Below are 17,336 nucleotides of genomic sequence, written 5' to 3'. Positions count from 1 at the left end.
GCTCGCTGTCAAAATTGCAGGGGAAACCATTTTGGGGTTTTGGTTGTTTATGTCGCTTGCTCCTGTTGCCATCCAGCTGAACAAAGGTGTCGAACAGAGGACTCCAAAACAATCCATGGAGCAGTATTAAATGAAAAAGCCTTATGATAAAAATTAAGATCTGGAAAATAAAATCCCTCCCTCCCTCATTGACAAATACGTACATTCGCTTAAGTGAAAATTGGAGAGGAGAACACATGCACCCCCGAAACTACAGAAATGTTGCATAGAGCTTATGAAAATAGGATCGGGAGATATCTAAATATTGTGCAATACATAAATTACTTGTGCTAAAACTTTCATCATATGCCTTATTCCCATCTTTCCAAATCAAGAGATACTCTAACCTGCTAATAAGTAATACGTCATCAGTATATAAATCTTTTTATGTTGAACCTGCTTATGTGCAAACTCATAATTTTTTCTACTTTGCTGAAACCAGAAAATCCAAACATGAATCAAATATCAAGTGAGAAATTACCCATGCTGATTAAAGATAAGGTACAGGTAAAGGTAAAGGTAAAGGTTTCCCCTTGACATTAAGTCCAATCATGCCTGGCTCTAGGGGGCGGTGCTCATCTCGGTTTCCTAGCTGAGGGAGCCAGCATTTGTCCGCAGACAGTCTCTGTGGTGATGTGGCCGGCATGACTAAACACCGAAGTGCACGGAACGCTGTTTCCTGCCCACCGAAGTGGTACCTTTTTATCTACTTGCATTTGCATGCTTTCAAACTGCAAGGTTGGCAGGAACTGGAATGGAGCAACGGGAACTCACCCCATTGTGCAGATTCGAACCAGTGACCTTTCAACCAACCAACCCAGCAGTACAGTGGCTTAAACCACTGCGCCACCTGCAGTCCCTGATTAAAGATACTGACCTATAATTTGCACAGTTAGTATGTTCTTTACTAGGCTTGCAGAAATATAAGCACTGTCATAATGCTGATAAACTTTATGATTCAAAATAATTACTGTGAACACAAAGGAATCAATCAATCAAAGTTCACCTTTTACTGTTCTCTAGGAGACCAGCTGGCCCTGGAGCTTTTCCAGGCCCTGTGTCAGTGATGGTGACCCTTTTAGAGGCCGAGTGCCCAAACTGCAACCCAAAACCCACTTATGTATTGCAAAGTGCCAACACTGCAATAAAACCTGAAAACTGAGGTTTTAGTTTAGAAAAAACAACCAAATATGATGCTGCAGATCCAAATATGCCAGGGGGGCAGCACAACATTAAAAGAATCTCAGTCTCTTAATTAGAACATCTCTTTGCTAAATCTTAGATATTAAATATCAATTTTTCATAAGAAAACTTAAGGCTAAAATATTGTGTTAATAAAAATGAATGTTTTAAAATTCACATCCAGTCCAAGCGAATATATCTGTATCTATATCTCCTTGGCAGCGCACTGATCAGCCATACGAAAGCTTGGACAATTCGTGGCTAATGAGTCACAGCTCGTGACATCATCGCTGGCGCCGCTACTCCTTTCTGAGCATGTGGATGGCCCCTATGTGCCCTGTTATGCGATGCTTGGCTGCTGGGGCGATGCTGGGGTGACTTGGCTCGCATGCCAACAGAGAGGGCTCTGCGTGCCATAGGTTCGCCACCACTGCCCTATGTTCTCACTAATACACCTGACTTACTTTCCCTCAAAGGGTCTCAGAAGTTGCTCCTTTTGCTGCAGATCCAGCTATAACAGGACCAAATCAAAAAGGAAATGTTCAACTCCCTGATTCACAAAATACATTCTGTAATCTTCAGATTGTCATTTCTGAAAGCTTCAATTAATATTCTTTGGGGTTTTGTATACTTTGTTCCGATCTGAGCAGGACTGGCAAAAGCAGGACATTTTGGAAGGCATTCACTCATGGGATCACAATTAAGTCAGAGATGACTTGATGATTGTAGTAAATTTTTTCTGGACATATTTAATCAGCTATAATTCAAAGATTTTTGTTTTTTCAACAAAAATGTAAGAAACTTGGCAGGCCTTTCTCCTCTATTCCAGCAACCCTAATGCAGAGAAATCAATGTGAATTCAGCTTTAGATGGCTGTTATTATTCATTTCCTATTTAGCATGTAATATTTGATAGAGGTCTTGGTAGGGATTTTTAGAGATAAAAGATTAACAGTTTAGGCAGACTTCACTCTCTCTTCACTGAATTGCCCTGTACTTGCAAGCTAACAATTTCGTATCAGTAAGATTTGCCCTGTCCACTTTTGTTGCCACAAAATTGGCGGGATGTGGCCGGAGAGCCACTTCATCAGCTGCTGCTGTCTGACTGGAGGAGTAAGCAGAATGATGTTTCTGCTTGGACCTATTGAAACACATGTGATTCAGAAGACACCAGTGATATCTTTCTATAAATATTAACTGAAGTCTGATACAGTTTGAACAGGAAGGAGTGTGTTGCTGGTCTCTGCCAACTGAAAAATGTGTTGTTAAGCTGTTAAAGAAATTGGAATTGTGTACTTTCCCATTTGGTCTGTAAGGCTTAAAGCAAGCAAACAATTTTCAGGAATGTGTACAGCTGTCCCTGCTCTAAGTAATATACACACATTTATGCAGCATTATGCTCCAATTAGTAAACAGATATCATGCTGTTACTCGGAGGGCAGTTCTGCATTCTTGATTTGCTGAGTCCTCAAAATGGTTGGGGGGAGTCTAAGAAAATATAAAACACAGGAGCTATTTTGTTCCCCAGCCAGAGCTGTTCACAATTCAGAAGCCTGGTTCTCTCCTGAGAGAGAAGGAGAAAGCTGTTCATAAATGCTTTAATTGAATAATATAAAATGTCTCTGTTAACCTGGACATTAACATAATGTTCTTAAACTGAGTTCCAGGAAAGGAAACGGTTGCTTAAAGTGAGTTGTGTTCTGGCATTTTGCTCAGATTTTATACACAGATGGGAGTTTGAATTATGCAGTTCAACAGAGATTAGTGTTAGATGGAAAGAGCCAAATTCTGCTTGTCTGTGGGGGCAACAGGGCCTTTTGCCTTCAGCTCAACAGCAGTGTGTATGTGAGAGAGAAACATTTATATAACACTCTTCATTAAATCAGTTTCCATGGTGTTGGTTAACGTTATAGGTAAAGTATTTACAAAACAAATTCAAATGTTATAGAACCTTATATAATCATAGCTTATATAATAGTACCTTGTCTCTATATTATCTGTTGCATCCTTTCCCAACCTTGATGTCTTCCAGATGTGTTAGATTATAACTCCCAGCAGAATGCCTAATAGTCAGGAATTGTGGGGTCAGTAGTCTAGAAATCTGCAGGGCACCACAGATTTGTATATTGTGTTTGAATTATAGCTAAGGGATTGATGCTCAGGCAACAAAAAGGCAGTTAAAGATATCCTCACTGCAACTTAACATAATTTAGTCAATTTGCCATAGTTCCTAATAAAAGTAGTGTTTCTTATACTTGGTACACCTTGAATTTTTACTGTTCTTCTTCTAAGTCATCATTTACTGTATTCATCTATATTTTACATCCACCTTTAACCCACAAGGCCTCCAAAACATCTTACTTCCACAAAATTATAAAAATACAAAATCAAAATTAATCGCTTTTGGAGACATACAGCAGTATAGCCATGAAAGAAAATCCAGCAGCGGAGGAAGATAATAGTAACAGAATGCTTACTGGTGACTTAAAAATAGTTTTATTTACTCACATTTTTGAGTCCAAAACTAAGCAGAACACATTCAGGAGGAAGTTCCATGTCCTGGAGGCCATGACTGAAAAGGCCTAGTCCCATGTCCCAGCCAAACACAGCTCGGATGGCAATGGACAGACAGCAAGACCTCAGTCATTAAATGCAGTGGGTAAGGCAAATTTACCCTTAGATCAACAAAGTAATAGTTAAATAATATTATTCTGACATTATCATTGTTAGAGTTTGTCTGTCCCTATGCTTCCAATAGTTTTTCAGAGAACTGGAGAAGGCCTTATAAACTACATCCACTTTTGTACACAGGCTTCTACTTGGCAAGTGGGCCTTGCCTTGCCTTGCCACTCCTTTCTCTTTCCACCCTTCCTTCCACCCTATAGTCTGCTCTGCAGGGTTCCCTGAGTCACTGAAGCAGATTTAGGATGGTGTAGGTAGCCGTACCATAAGGAGGAATCCATTCCACAGTGAAGAGACAGAGATGGCTTCAGCCAGGAATTTAACTGTGCATTGTGACTTTAATCCCTGTAAAGCCACCTGATGAAAAGTGGAATTGTTCTGAGTGAGGCACTTGCCTCTTTCCCTCTCCAGCACACTCAGGTGAAACCTTAGAAGTACAGTCTTCTTATTAAAACATAACTGGTTCCAGAATAGTATGAATCCGCATAGTGCTCACGTTGAGATGCAGGAGAAGCACCGTGTAAAGAGTTGGATGCAACCTAGAACTTCCCCTCCTTCCTTCTTCCCTCTTGGCAATGCTTCTGACACCACCCTCAGGGCTGCCCCTGCTGCTTGTGGGCTGGATATCAAGAATGCTGGGCACTTGGTGTTTGGTCTGCTCCCTTTGCTTGCCATCTCCTGACTGGGCCAAGGGACTCCCCCTGCATCCCCTCCCGCTCCAGCTCTGCTTCTACGCTTAGAGCTGGATCACACAGCAGACTAGGTTGCTAGTCTGTCCTGTTTCAGATTGATGGTGAACATCTGGATGAATCTACCAGGTCCCAGTCCAACACTCTAACAGTTACACCATCCTTCTTAAAAATGCATTCATATGACGGGGCTTTCTCTCTGCCTTGCTAGTTCTTTGCATATCATCTTCGGTTTCTAGTCCATACTGTCCAGCAGGGGAGCAGGGAGGGAACCTTGATGTACTAAGTTGATCTAATGAAACATTACCCAGGACTGTAAAAAGTGTTCTAGCTCATTGATAAGTCCATGAGCCATGGAGTCTTCTGGAAAGCGGGTCTCTCTACTGTGTGCCTTCATAGCTCATAGATCATTTTTTTGACAGCAATGGTAGCATTGTTTTCAAAAGACGTGAATGAGCTCTATTGGACTTCCTTCTGAAATCTAAGCTATTAAAGTTTCCTGCAGATTGTTTGAAAAATAAACACATTTTTCAGTGCAACTAATTCAGTGCTGCCTGAAAAGGGAGAAATAAGCCTGTCAAAGTATTCATGGCCTGTCTCCTTAGCAGTTCTTAGCAACTCTGTTTTCATAACTCATAGCCTTCAATTCAATCTACTCCTGTAGCAGCAAAGTGGAAATTATACTGAGTGTGGTTAAGCAGTGGAATGGTAGAATAATGAATAATGTGAGTGAGAAGTGTTAGCAAAGAATACAATCCCAGTTTAGAGCTTCTACTTCATAGATTTTCCAGATGCCGCTGCTAATCAATTGATTAATCAATTAAAATGTAATAATGCTGTCTCATCTTCAGTAAAAAAGAGAAATACTGAAAGCTAATTCCACAGATTAACAGATGGACAGAGAGAGTAGATGCAGATGGAAGACGATAATATTTGGGAGTGCAGTTTTCAAACCTTGAAAAAAATAGCTAAGTATGAGCTTAGTTGATAAACCATCCATCCATCTTTCAAGGATTCATCCTTGGCTGCAGGTCTTGCTGCTCAATACTAATGCCAAACCGCTTTTCACATAGCTGCTATATTAAAATTTCACCAGGGCTGTGTGGCTGGGCTTTGTCATAATCTCAGACATGCCATCAGGTGCTTCCATGATAGGTATTTGCTGTGGAAGTGCTGTGTTTTGTTCACTCACACTTTATGGCATCTGTTTGACATTATCAAATACTATTTCCATATTCTTTGAATCACAATAAATCTGGATTTTTTTTTCCTGGGGGCAGGGGCAGGAGTAGGGGACAACACAGAATAACAATGCATTCTACACAGGTGTAGGTTGCTTTAGTGCTTCTCATCCAACCTTTTTGAAGAGGGGCAGTTTTGACATGTGCCATGATGTATCAGATGAATGACTCTTTTACGGATGCTTATGCTTCCTCCAGGAAGCAAAATTAATACATAGAAGCTTGAGTGATGTGTTTGCCTTGGATCCAGACTAACCTGAAGCTGATTTAGTTCATAACTGACACACTGAAAATATCTAAGAATTTGTTTCTGTGCCATCAAATGAAGGAGAGATGTTCTGACAGAAGCTGAAGGTAATCTGGAAGTGTGTCAGACCTGAGATCCCAAACAGAGGGCTGCAGGAAAGAATTATAGGAAAGCTCACTGGTAGAGTACATTTTTAAACCCTACCACAGAGAACTGCCAGCAGTTCCTTGAAAGTTGGCCACAGAAGTTCCCATCCTTCTGGTCTAAAAATCATCAAGCACATGTGTTTGAGTATTGGGAAGGGATACAATCTGTTCCTTCCTAGACTGGGTACAACATACCCTGTGCTATGTGGTGGCAGAGGTGGTGGGGGCATCAGTCAGACTGCAAGAAAATTGATCTGCCTGGTTTGCATGTGTAGAAATTAGAGAGAGAAATTCTTCCCAGAGGGATGGATAGGCAAAGTATTTGTAGGCGATTGTGCTGAAAGGATGGGAGTCTCACAGTTCCACCTTTAAAAGGAACCTTGGTAAGCAACTGCATTTTCAATGTTAATATAACATTGGCTTTGCAGAAGAGCCTTTCCTCCTGCTGATGGAAAAGCTTTTGCCCTTACTCCTGCATACTCTCCTACCACACCTTGGCTCCTCTCCTCACTATTCTGAAGGTTCCCTCAACCTTCTTGAGCATATTTCCAGGGGGAAATGATGAAAATGGCCAGGGAGAACATCTTTAAGATCTGAACCAATAGTTTGTACGAAGCAGATGGAGGGATTTGGACCACCCGTCCTCTAATATATCCTTCAAAGGTGGTTGACTCAGATTCTGATTCAGAAGTGGAAGAAGAGGCAAAGGTTGGAATTTGCAGCTAAAATGCCAAGGGCTCAGGTTAGGGTAAGGCCCAATAGAGGTAAATGAAGAAGTTGCTGTAAACAAAATATTTCAGGTTCAGAATGGGAGAATTCTGGGAAGCAAACTGAGATGGGCAGTGGCAGACTGAATTATTATTAGTCCAACTATGTCATCAAGTTAAAAAGTCAGACTGGTTGAGAAATGTCCAGGCAATTGAGTCATAATCAGCAGGATGCACTTTTAAGGTCTTTTTGGATTGAAAGGGAGGGAAAAATATTCATTTTGAAATCAACTTTGTATCATTAAGCCTAAACGCCAGAGTTCTGACTTTGTTTGTACCTTTTACTGACTTTTGCAATACTTTTCTTCCATATCAAAGCCAGCCTACCTGGTCAGCTTTAGTATGATGAAGACTTTAGTTAGAATGCCTTTTGTCCTGATCTGTTGGAAGAAAGAGGAGAAGACCAGCTTTCAACAGCCTATTAAACAAAACTTTGTTAGAATGATGGGTGTTAATATGTGCCTTTATTAGATTTGCTTGGTAATTTACTTATCACAGTCAAGGTTTTCCCCTTGAAGAATCAAAACATTTTGTGCTTTAAAACCAACCTTTTGAAATAACTATAGTATATTGAGTTTAGCACATTGAACACTAAGCAATACATGTTGGAATGGATTTGGTATGGACTTTTAATAAGGTGTGATTACAGTTCTCTTCAAAAATCACACTGTGGCTTTTTTTCATTTCAGAATATTTTGAAAAAATTCAGCAACTTGTCAATCATGCTGCAGCTTCTTAGAAACACAGGGTCAGATATAAAGATGGTTTGTATGAATGGTTTATATTAGGATGTGTGTGTTGTGTTTCTTGGACTCTTCCCCCTAATGAGTTTAAGCCAGAGGAATCAGACATGCTAGCTGTGGTTGGAAAGTGCAAACCTTGCAAATGTAGAAAATTGTCATTACTATTCAAAGTTGCCAGCTCAGGGCTGCTTTGCTGACTGTGTACCTGCCACAAGAAACACACATGTGGAATAGCAAGCTTTAATTTTGAAATAATCCTGGGTAAATACCATTTTTAAGCTTAAGGTGGGCTGCTAAGCCATTCCCAGAGACCCAGTGAAAGGTCTGCAGAGTCTCTGCTCTTGATCAGCTTTCCCCAGTGGAACTTGTGGGGATACCTGTGTTTAATAATTGAATAGGAGGTGTTTCCTTCTGCCACATCATTTCTAGATTTTGGACTGTTTTGCAGACACAGCTCAGGGTTTTTGTTCCTTTGTTTGCCTGTGGGTTGCTTGCTGAGCACAGAAGTAGAGCACCGAGGCAGGGCTAAGCTCAGAGAGGCTGTTTCTCCATGCAACCTTTGCTGTTGCATCTGAGCTTGGGGACAAGTCTAGGTCACAGGTGAGCAATTCTACTCCTCCTGGGCACCTCGGGGTGTGTGTGTGTGTGTGTGTGTGTGTGTGTGTACATTTATTTATTTATTTATTGTGTTTATTTAAAGTTTTTATGTTCCACCTTGGGGGACGGGGGGATGTGCACATTCATTCATTCATTCATTCAAAGTTTTTACATCCCGCCCTTTACAGTGTCTCAGGACGTCAGTAACATAAATAAATAGATAAGACACAGCATCACAAATAATATATAAAATCAATATTAAAAATATTCCTTCCTCCCTTGTTGGATTGTTCCTCATGTGCTCTCTTTTTGCCATTGAGTTTAGCGGCAAAGTTAACATGGGGCACAAAAATGCCCAGGGGTGTATGCAGCTCACAGAGGCAAAATTCTGAGAAAAGAGCTGTTGCCTCCAGAGGGTGGCCTGCAGGGTAAGGAATCGTGTAGGGAGAGTTAAGAGGTGACATGTCAAGTCAAGCCATGACTGGATTGACAGTAAAGGATCGTGTGAGGTTTTGTGATGCTTTGTAGGGCAGGCAGGCAGACCACATGGTTCATCCAGGCTTCTGCTGGTATTTTAGAGACACCATGGGATGTAGCTGTCTGCCATTTAAGAGTCCCGTGAAGGATTTTCTTCACGTCCTCCTGATTAGCCTATGTGACTGCGTGGCCACACTTTTCACCTTCCTCTATGTTAGTAGATTGGGAGGCATATTTGGCTTAAATGGAGTGCTGACTTATTTATTGTTATGTTGTCAAATCTTTTGCATTTGGACCACTGTGATGGTAGAAAAGGTCCCCGGATTGGTTTATGAAGCCAGGAACAAGCTTTGGCCGAGTTTGGTGCTTTGTTCCCAGCCTGTATTAAGCCAGTGTTTCCTCTTTCATCAAAATACAAGACTTTGGCTTAATGCCTTTAAACAAACTAGGATACTATATCAGGATCGGAATCTTCATACAAGCAGAAATGAAGTGCTGAAGCTGGAAAGAAAGAGGAAGGGGCATTTGGTCCAAACTTTCATTCTCACATTGGAGTCAGGAATGGCTATCCAAAGCCAGGCAATTGGTTCTCTTTAATGGAGAAACATACTTGGCATGTGTTCAGCACTTAAACTGAGGCCCTAGGATTTTTTTAAATGTTGCTTTAGAATGCCTAATTTCTCTTCAGAAAACTGTCAGATCTGAGTGCTAAGTTTCCTGAAGCAGGGGAATAATAATGTTATCAGGCAGATACTATAAGCTGCTTGTTTATGTACTATAATGTGCCTTTTATCAGGGAAAATTGAATTTCTAATCAGAAAGACTCTATAGCTTTCTAAGAGTTCATCAAACAATTTTAGGCAGATGGTTCTTAGATACTTCCTTTAGTTATTCCATATGGCAACTTGTAATAACTATGTCCAAGTGAGAGCCATTATTATATATTAAGGCTTATTTTTTCAGTATAATCCTAGCTTGCTACAGCCTCGGAACACTTTTTTTAAACTTATGGAAAGAAACTTTTTAAGGTTTGTTTGGTTTTTTTTTCCATCTTTTCGGTTTGATCACAGAGATGAACTTTTGGGATACATCTATATTATTGTAATTATTTTCCTTTCCTAATGCTTTCCTCTGCTCCAGCTAGTCACATTCAGTGAATTTTTTGGAGTTTACAAGAAGCAAGAGATCCCTTTGCACAGCATTACAGGGAAGGCTTTTATGAATTGGGTTCTATGCTATACTCCCCAGTGGTGGCGTATTAATCGACTGCAAGTAAGAATCCTGAACGGGTACTGAAATACTTGCATAGAGCTTTGCCATGCCAGGGAAGAGAGCTAGACCAGTAAGAACCTCCCATGGCATGACAGAGATCTGTCCATGTAATTCGTCTTCTCTCATGCTTAATGCGCTGCCAGCAAGCATGTGGTTCCACAACCCATGTACACGTTTTTGTTTGTTTTTTTAATGCACAAATGGGCTACCAGTTAAACTTCATCTAAACAACCATCCTCTCCCCACCCATGTGGTTCCCCCTCTGAAACCTGTAAGGAATTACCAAATGAGGCCAGTACAGCCCTTATCTTGGGATTACTCCTTTCAGAACACTGCTGATCAGACCACAGGTGCCAACTATATGTCCGAATGAGAAATCCACAGCAGGACATGGATAATAGCACTGTCATGTTCCACAGCAGTTGGCACTGAGAGGCATACTTTCTCTAATACAGTGGTCTCAGATAACGATTACTAGCCACTATCAGCTTTATCATGTACAGTGGTGCCTTGGGTCACAAATGCCTTGGGTCACGAACAAAAATTTCATGAAAATTTTGACTTGGGTCATGAACTCCGCTTTAGGTGGCAACCAAGATCACAGCCATCCCCCCCCCCCGTCCCCCGAGTGGGGAGATGGCCACGATCGCAGTCGTGTCATTCAGGGAACTCATGTGCTATCACGACTGTGCTGTGCTGTGCCCGTCTTTCTTGCAGGAGCGCACCCATGATCACGCACGTCTTCCCTGCATGAACGCAACCGCGATCCTGAGCATCTCCCCACTCGGGAGGGGGGGAGATGGCTGCGATCGTGCTGGTTGGGGCGAGGGAGATGGCTGAGTTTGCGCCCGTCTTTCCTGCAGGAGCGCGCCCATGCCAGGGTTTCTTTGAGAAGCACCACCCCGACATAAATGTAACAAACAGAGTGTTGAATCTGATGAACAATAACGTGGTCTCTCATTTCCAGAGGGTTATGCAGTGCGGGAAAAAACGAGTGACTATAGACAGGTTTTTCACCGAAATTGACCCTGCAGCTAAGAGACAAAGAAGAGAGGAAACCCCTGAAAGAGAGCTCCCCAATGTCCTTAAGGAGGGGGACTCTCCCTCAAAACAATAACCTCCCCCCCCACCTAGGTTAGTGTTCTCCACTGTACTGTACAATACTTTGTTGTTCTTTGTCACTTTGTTTCAAAATTTCTGATTAAAAAAAATAGTTACAGAACGGATTAACCTTATTTACATTGAATCTTGTGGGGAAATTTGACTTGGGTCACAACCAATTCGGGTCACAACCAGAGTCATGGAACGGATTAAGTTTGTGAGCCAAGGTACCACTGTATTAATTTGTCCATAGTTTAAAGGTGTCCATCATTTAAAGCCTCACAAATTCCATAGTTTATGGTCTGTACTTGCTTTTGTCTGTCCTGAATTTCCCACTGTTTGGCTTCATGAATTCCCGTATTATATGTCTCACGTCCATATACGCCTGCCCACCCCCTGAGATCTGCGGGAGAGGCCCTTCTCCGGGAACCCTCCGTGAAGGAAATAGGAGGGTAGGTACTCGGAGGAGGGCTTTCTCAGTGGTGGCGCCCAATCTATGGAATGTGCTCCCCAGAGAGGTCCGCCTGGCGCCGTCGTTTTTCGGTGCCAGGTGAAGACCTTTTTATTCAAACGTTATTTTAATTGCTAATATTATTTGCTTAATTCTTCGGCCAGGGCGTCTTATTTTATAATGTTAATGTGTTTCATATTTTTAGTGTTTTATATTTTAACTGATGTTTTGTAAGCCGCCCCAAGGCTTCGGCGAATGGGGCGGCATAGAAATTTTTTAATTAATTAATTAATTAATTAATATTATGAGAGAGAGAAAATCCACTTTCTCCACAGCATGCATGATTTTGAACACCTTTCTCATGTCTTTCCTCATCATTTTTTTCTACATGAAAAGCCATAAATATTGTAACTTTCTAGCACAGGAAAGTTGTGTTTTTTTCGTACTACAAATTCAGCCTTAAAATTCCTATCTGAAGTGTGTCCTGAGCCAGTTTCTAAAATGTAAAAAATACTTTGCATTCTCTGACAAAATTTGGCTGCATATTTCTAATCCTTATGCAAAATTTAAAAGGCACCTGTGCATTCTGAAGGCTAATAATAATAATAACCACTGCACCAGGAAGGATTGAGGCTGGAAGATTCACAGCAATGTTTAGGGCTCAGTCTTGGATCTATTCAAGGTTAAATTTTTAAAAAGTCAAAGTGAAATGTATTTTGAGATCATCTGCTATGCTTACCCTTATTACATCTCACACTAAATATATCAATGCTTCTAACATGTCAGCCCTTGCATACACACCCTGTTAAGTAGAGGGGCTTGCACCAGTCATGCATACCCCACACATGGGCTGTTTAATTGTTTATAACTATTGTCATCCTTTGACCACATTTGGACATAGTGATAAACCAGGATTGTTGGGTAGTGAGAAGTGATCCCAGCATGAACCCTATTCTTTCTTGTGCCTGCTAAGCCACAATATTCAGCAGATCTGGCTTATCGTTTTGGCTTTGGCATTTTGGATCTGGCTTTGTGTGGAACCAGTAAATTGACCAGTGACATTGGTGTATCTTTCTTCCATTGACTGCCTTTGCCTGATGATGTCCCTCATTTTTGCCTTTGAAGAGTCATGCTAGAGACTACAATTTACTAAATATTTGTATTTGTCATCAACTTTTTCCACACACATTTGAAAATAAGCTACATTTCTGTTCTACCTGATGAGCCATTTAGGGTGAGTTGAAAGTTTTATATGTACCGCTCCAGCTAAATGATACTTGAGGAATACTACTCACCCTGCAGAAAGAGGTTTGTCTATTAGGGGGCTCACTGGGCTTATCACGTTCTGTGCAACCACTGATGGTCCCAGGAGTGAGGTGTGCTTAGTGCCATCTTCAGTGGGTACATTAGCTGAACCCTGTTAGGAATTTGGACTTTCCTCACTGGTGGGGCCCTGTCTACAATGGTTACTCAAGAAAAGAACTGCTAATACACTGTCACAAGTCATGTGGAACTTCCTGACATAGCCTGGTCTGTCCAGCTGGGCTTACTAAGCCAGTTCTAGAAAGAGAGAGCTACTTAGGGGGGGTTTGCCCAAAGACCAGAAAGACAGAACTTAACAAAAACCCTGTGAAAGCCTAAGAAAGAAAGCAGGAGCTTTGCAACTGTGACTCCTTTATGCAGGAAGGATTTTTTAAAACAATGTATCCAAATGCCTTCACATACCAATGTTTATTTGTGAGAAAGGGAAACAAGAGAAGGCAATAATCACACACACATGCACAAATATATAGGTATATGTTATCTTAAGGAGAGTCTTAGGTTTCAAAGACTCTGTGGAATTCCTTGCTGAGATTGTTTGAGAGGGACCAGCTCAGCATTCTGATTAGATGTTATTTGGGAGATGACAGCAAGTAAGCAAACGTTCATTGTAAGATAATATGAACTTAGCAAAAGTTAGGCCCTTCATGGAGACTGTTTTGTCTACTAGTGTGATGCCCTCTATTTATGATATCAGTGGTCCAGACAGAAATTCAGAAGACCATAGAGTGGCTAGACTAGTATCAGAACCAGGATGAGAAAAAAATGCCTGAGGTGATAGACCATGAATGAGGAGGGAAAGTTTATCCTCTCTTAACTGCGTATAACGATTACTGTAAAAATTGGAGCATGCCCTATGCACTGTACATGAGCAAGGTAGACCTGGGAATTACAGATGTGACTGCTCCAACATACCTGTTTGGCTTCAGTTTCCAGAGAAAACCACTAGGACAAATGTTTTTCTTGTTAGAATCATACTATTCAGCAATCAGATAATTGCCAAAGGATACTTAGCCACTCCCTTGGCTGCCTGCAGTTGTTATAGACTGCAACATAAAATGAAAAAGGAAAAATTCTAATGAAGTCATTTTTTGAATCTGTATGTATAGTAGACCCTGGATGAGCAGCCACATGTATGTTTGCTTCATTGGGTTCTGTGCAACTGTGTCCATTTAAGGTAACTTCTGTTTTACTGTAGACAGTTGTAATATAAAAAAATGCCCTGCTTTAGCAACAGTTGGACCCTTAGATGGTAAACTATCATGGCAGGAGAAATTTTATACCATGACACATGTCAGTGAAAATAAATGAAGCTAAGGATAGTGTTACAGAGGAGCATCAGGTGCACTGGCTCCCTGACATACTGTATATTTACTTGGCATTACCATGACACCTTGATGCAAGAATCCATTTTGGTTCTGGTGGGCATAACCTAAGACATTGCCAGGAGAATCATTGATAAGACTCTGGACTGCCACAGGGACCATTATGCATGTGTGAGCTGCCTTATTAGATTGAAGGGACTTGTTCCCGATCAAGGCCAGCTCCAGGAGCTTGAGTGCCCCTGGAGACACAGTCAGGATCTACCTGACTCATGCAGGTTTTGTTGAACTGACTGATCCAAAACATCAGTAAGAAAAATGGCCTAATACTGAAGTGTTACCTGCCTCCCAGAAAAGGCCAAGCACTACACAAGTATGTTAACATTCTATACCAGGTGTTTCAGGTGGACCACTTTTGAACCAAGAGGGCTCCGAATTTTAGCAAATCTTCATACTGGGAACAAGAAATAGTTGAGATAAAACTGAACTGGAGGATTCTGTGTGTCAAGTAGGGTCTAGCTAAAATAATAAACAGCTTTAGGCTTTAGTTCAAGTGGTTTTGTAACACAAGATGCAAGTTGCCTTCTTAGATTTTATTTAAAAGCTTGCATCTGTTTACACAATAAAAAACATTATGTGCACACTATAAAAGAGCAGCGACCTTTCCTGGGAAGCTTCCCAAGTGTTTTTTTGAAATTTACCCAGCCTATACATTAAGAATAAGAAAAGCTCTCCTTGATAATGCAGTTTCACTTTATGTGATGCAAGAAACAGATCAGCTCCATTAATTCTTGGGCGGCTGACAGGATGCTACAAAACTAAGAAGAATCTGCTTTTGGATTTCTGTTGTTTAGGTTTTTATATTCTGATGACAAACTGCTGGAACTTTTCTAGTTAGCTGGGAAATAATGGAGCAACTGTTTTAAGCAGTTGTTTTCAATCACATTTATTGGGGAATAGATTTCTTCTACATTAGGGCCATCATCATCATCATTTCTTCCATACCACTCCATAGCTGACACTCTCTGAACTGTTCACAACAATGTGTTTGTCACTGTAGGGCACTGTTTGAAACCAGCTGCTTAAATACAATATTAAACATAGAGCTTTTTACCCATCAGTGCCAAAGAACTTTCTTTCTAATCATCAGTTTCATTCACCAACTATCCATGTTGTGCTAATTAAAAGCTTCCTGCTTGCAGCTTTTACACATATTATGTTAAGTACTGATTACTAGAATATAACCTATTACATGCCCTTTAAACAGTCTTTCCTAATTGCCCCATACAGTTAGTCCTTATTGGCATTCTACTTTTTTCTTTTACTTTTTATGATGAAATTCCTATAATTGAATGGAAAATCAGTAAGCAGTAATTAAATCCTCTTTCAGGAGAAATTAAAGTACGATTGAAAATGCCTTTTGACAGTGTACTTAAGAGGCTATTCATCTGTAAATCTATTGCAGCACTAATTAAAAATCAATAAAAGGGCCAAAAGCCTGAAGTAGGAAGTTTCTAAGTAATGGTACAATAGCTCTGAAAAAGCACTATCAGTTGTGTTGTTGTCCATACTGAAGACGATACCTTTTCATTTATATTTTAACATTAAAAATGACCATAAAATAGATGGGGAGCAGAGACTACTACTACTACTACGAAAGCAGTATGCCACAGTAGTCTGACAATAACACGAATGTAAAAGACAAAGGTAGAACATGTAGGAATAAAATGCTTTAGTAAGCAATTGTCATGTGCTGCCAAGATAACTCTGATTTATGGTGTCCCTTTGAAAGAATGCCCTGTCCTATCAACCTATTATCAACCAGTCTGATCAGGTCTTGTAAGTTCAAGGCTCTGGCTTCCTATATGGAGTCAATTTATATCATATTCCTCCTCCTCCTCCTCCTCCTCCTCCTTCTGCCTTCAACTTTCCCTAGCGTGATTGTCTTTTCCAGTGAGTCTTGTCTTCTCATGATGTGCCCAAAGTACAACAGCCTCATTTCATCATTTTTGCTTCTAGGAAAAGCTCTGGCTTGATTTGCTCTAGGACCTACTTGTTTGTCTTTCTGTCATTCCAGGATATATGCAAAGCTCTCCTCTAGCACCATGTTTCAAGCATATTGATTTTCTTCCTCTCAGCTTTCTTCCCTGTCCAGCTTTCATACCCATACATAGTGACTGGGAGTACAATGTTGTGGATGAACTTGGCCATGGTCTCCTTTTCTAGTTCCTTCATTGCTGCCCTTCCAAGTTGGAAATGATGATTGAGCCAAGGTCTGCAAAATCATTCACAATTTAAATTTCTTCATTGCTAACAATAAAGTTCTGTGATTATCCTGCAGTCATGAGTTTTGTTAATTTTCAACTGCAGTCCTCCTTTTGCACTTCCATCTTTCACTATTATCAGGAGTCCTTTCATTTAATTGCTACTTTCTGCCAGTAAAATGGTATCATCAGCATAATTTATTGATATGTTTTCTGCACAGTCCTCTGATCCTAATCCAGTTTATTTTATGATATGTTTTGTGTACAGATGTAACAGAAAGGAAAATATAATGCACCCTTGTCCTATCCTCTGTTTCTCTCTATTTGGCCCTAACAGTAGCTTCTTCTCCATGATTGTTGTTGTTGTTAGTCGCGAAGTCGTGTCCGATCCATTGCGACCCCATGGACAACATTCCTCCAGGCCCTCCTGTCCTCCACCATCTCCCAGAGTCCACCCAAGCTCACACCAACTGCTTCAGTGACTCCATCTAGCCACCTCATCCTCTGCCGTCCCCTTCTTTCACCATCTATTGTTCCCAGCATTAGACTCTTCTCCAGAGAATCCTTCCTTCATATTAGGTGGCCAAAGTATTTAAGTTTCATCTTCAGGATCTGGCCTTCTAAAGAGCAGTCAGGGTTGATCTCCTCTAGGACTGACCGGTTTGATCACCTTGCGGTCCAAGGGACTCGCAGAAGTCTCCTCCAGCACCACAATTCAAAGGCCTCTATCCTTTGGCGCTCAGCCTTCCTTATGGTCCAGCTTTCACAGCCATACATTGCAACTGGGAAAACCATAG

The 17,336-nt window shown here is 40.9% G+C and overlaps 1 protein-coding gene across 3 annotated transcripts in view; it reads left to right on the top strand.

Annotated features, from left to right (window-relative positions):
* Positions 1 to 17,336, top strand: part of BBOX1 (gamma-butyrobetaine hydroxylase 1) — a 70,510-nt gene that overhangs the window by 25,002 nt on the left and 28,172 nt on the right. The window lies entirely within an intron of this gene.

Source organism: Varanus komodoensis, unplaced genomic scaffold (genome assembly GCF_004798865.1).
Source record: "Varanus komodoensis strain SLA01 unplaced genomic scaffold, ASM479886v1 scaffold16, whole genome shotgun sequence".
Taxonomy (NCBI): domain Eukaryota; kingdom Metazoa; phylum Chordata; class Lepidosauria; order Squamata; family Varanidae; genus Varanus; species Varanus komodoensis.
This window is presented reverse-complemented; position numbering and strand designations above follow the sequence as displayed.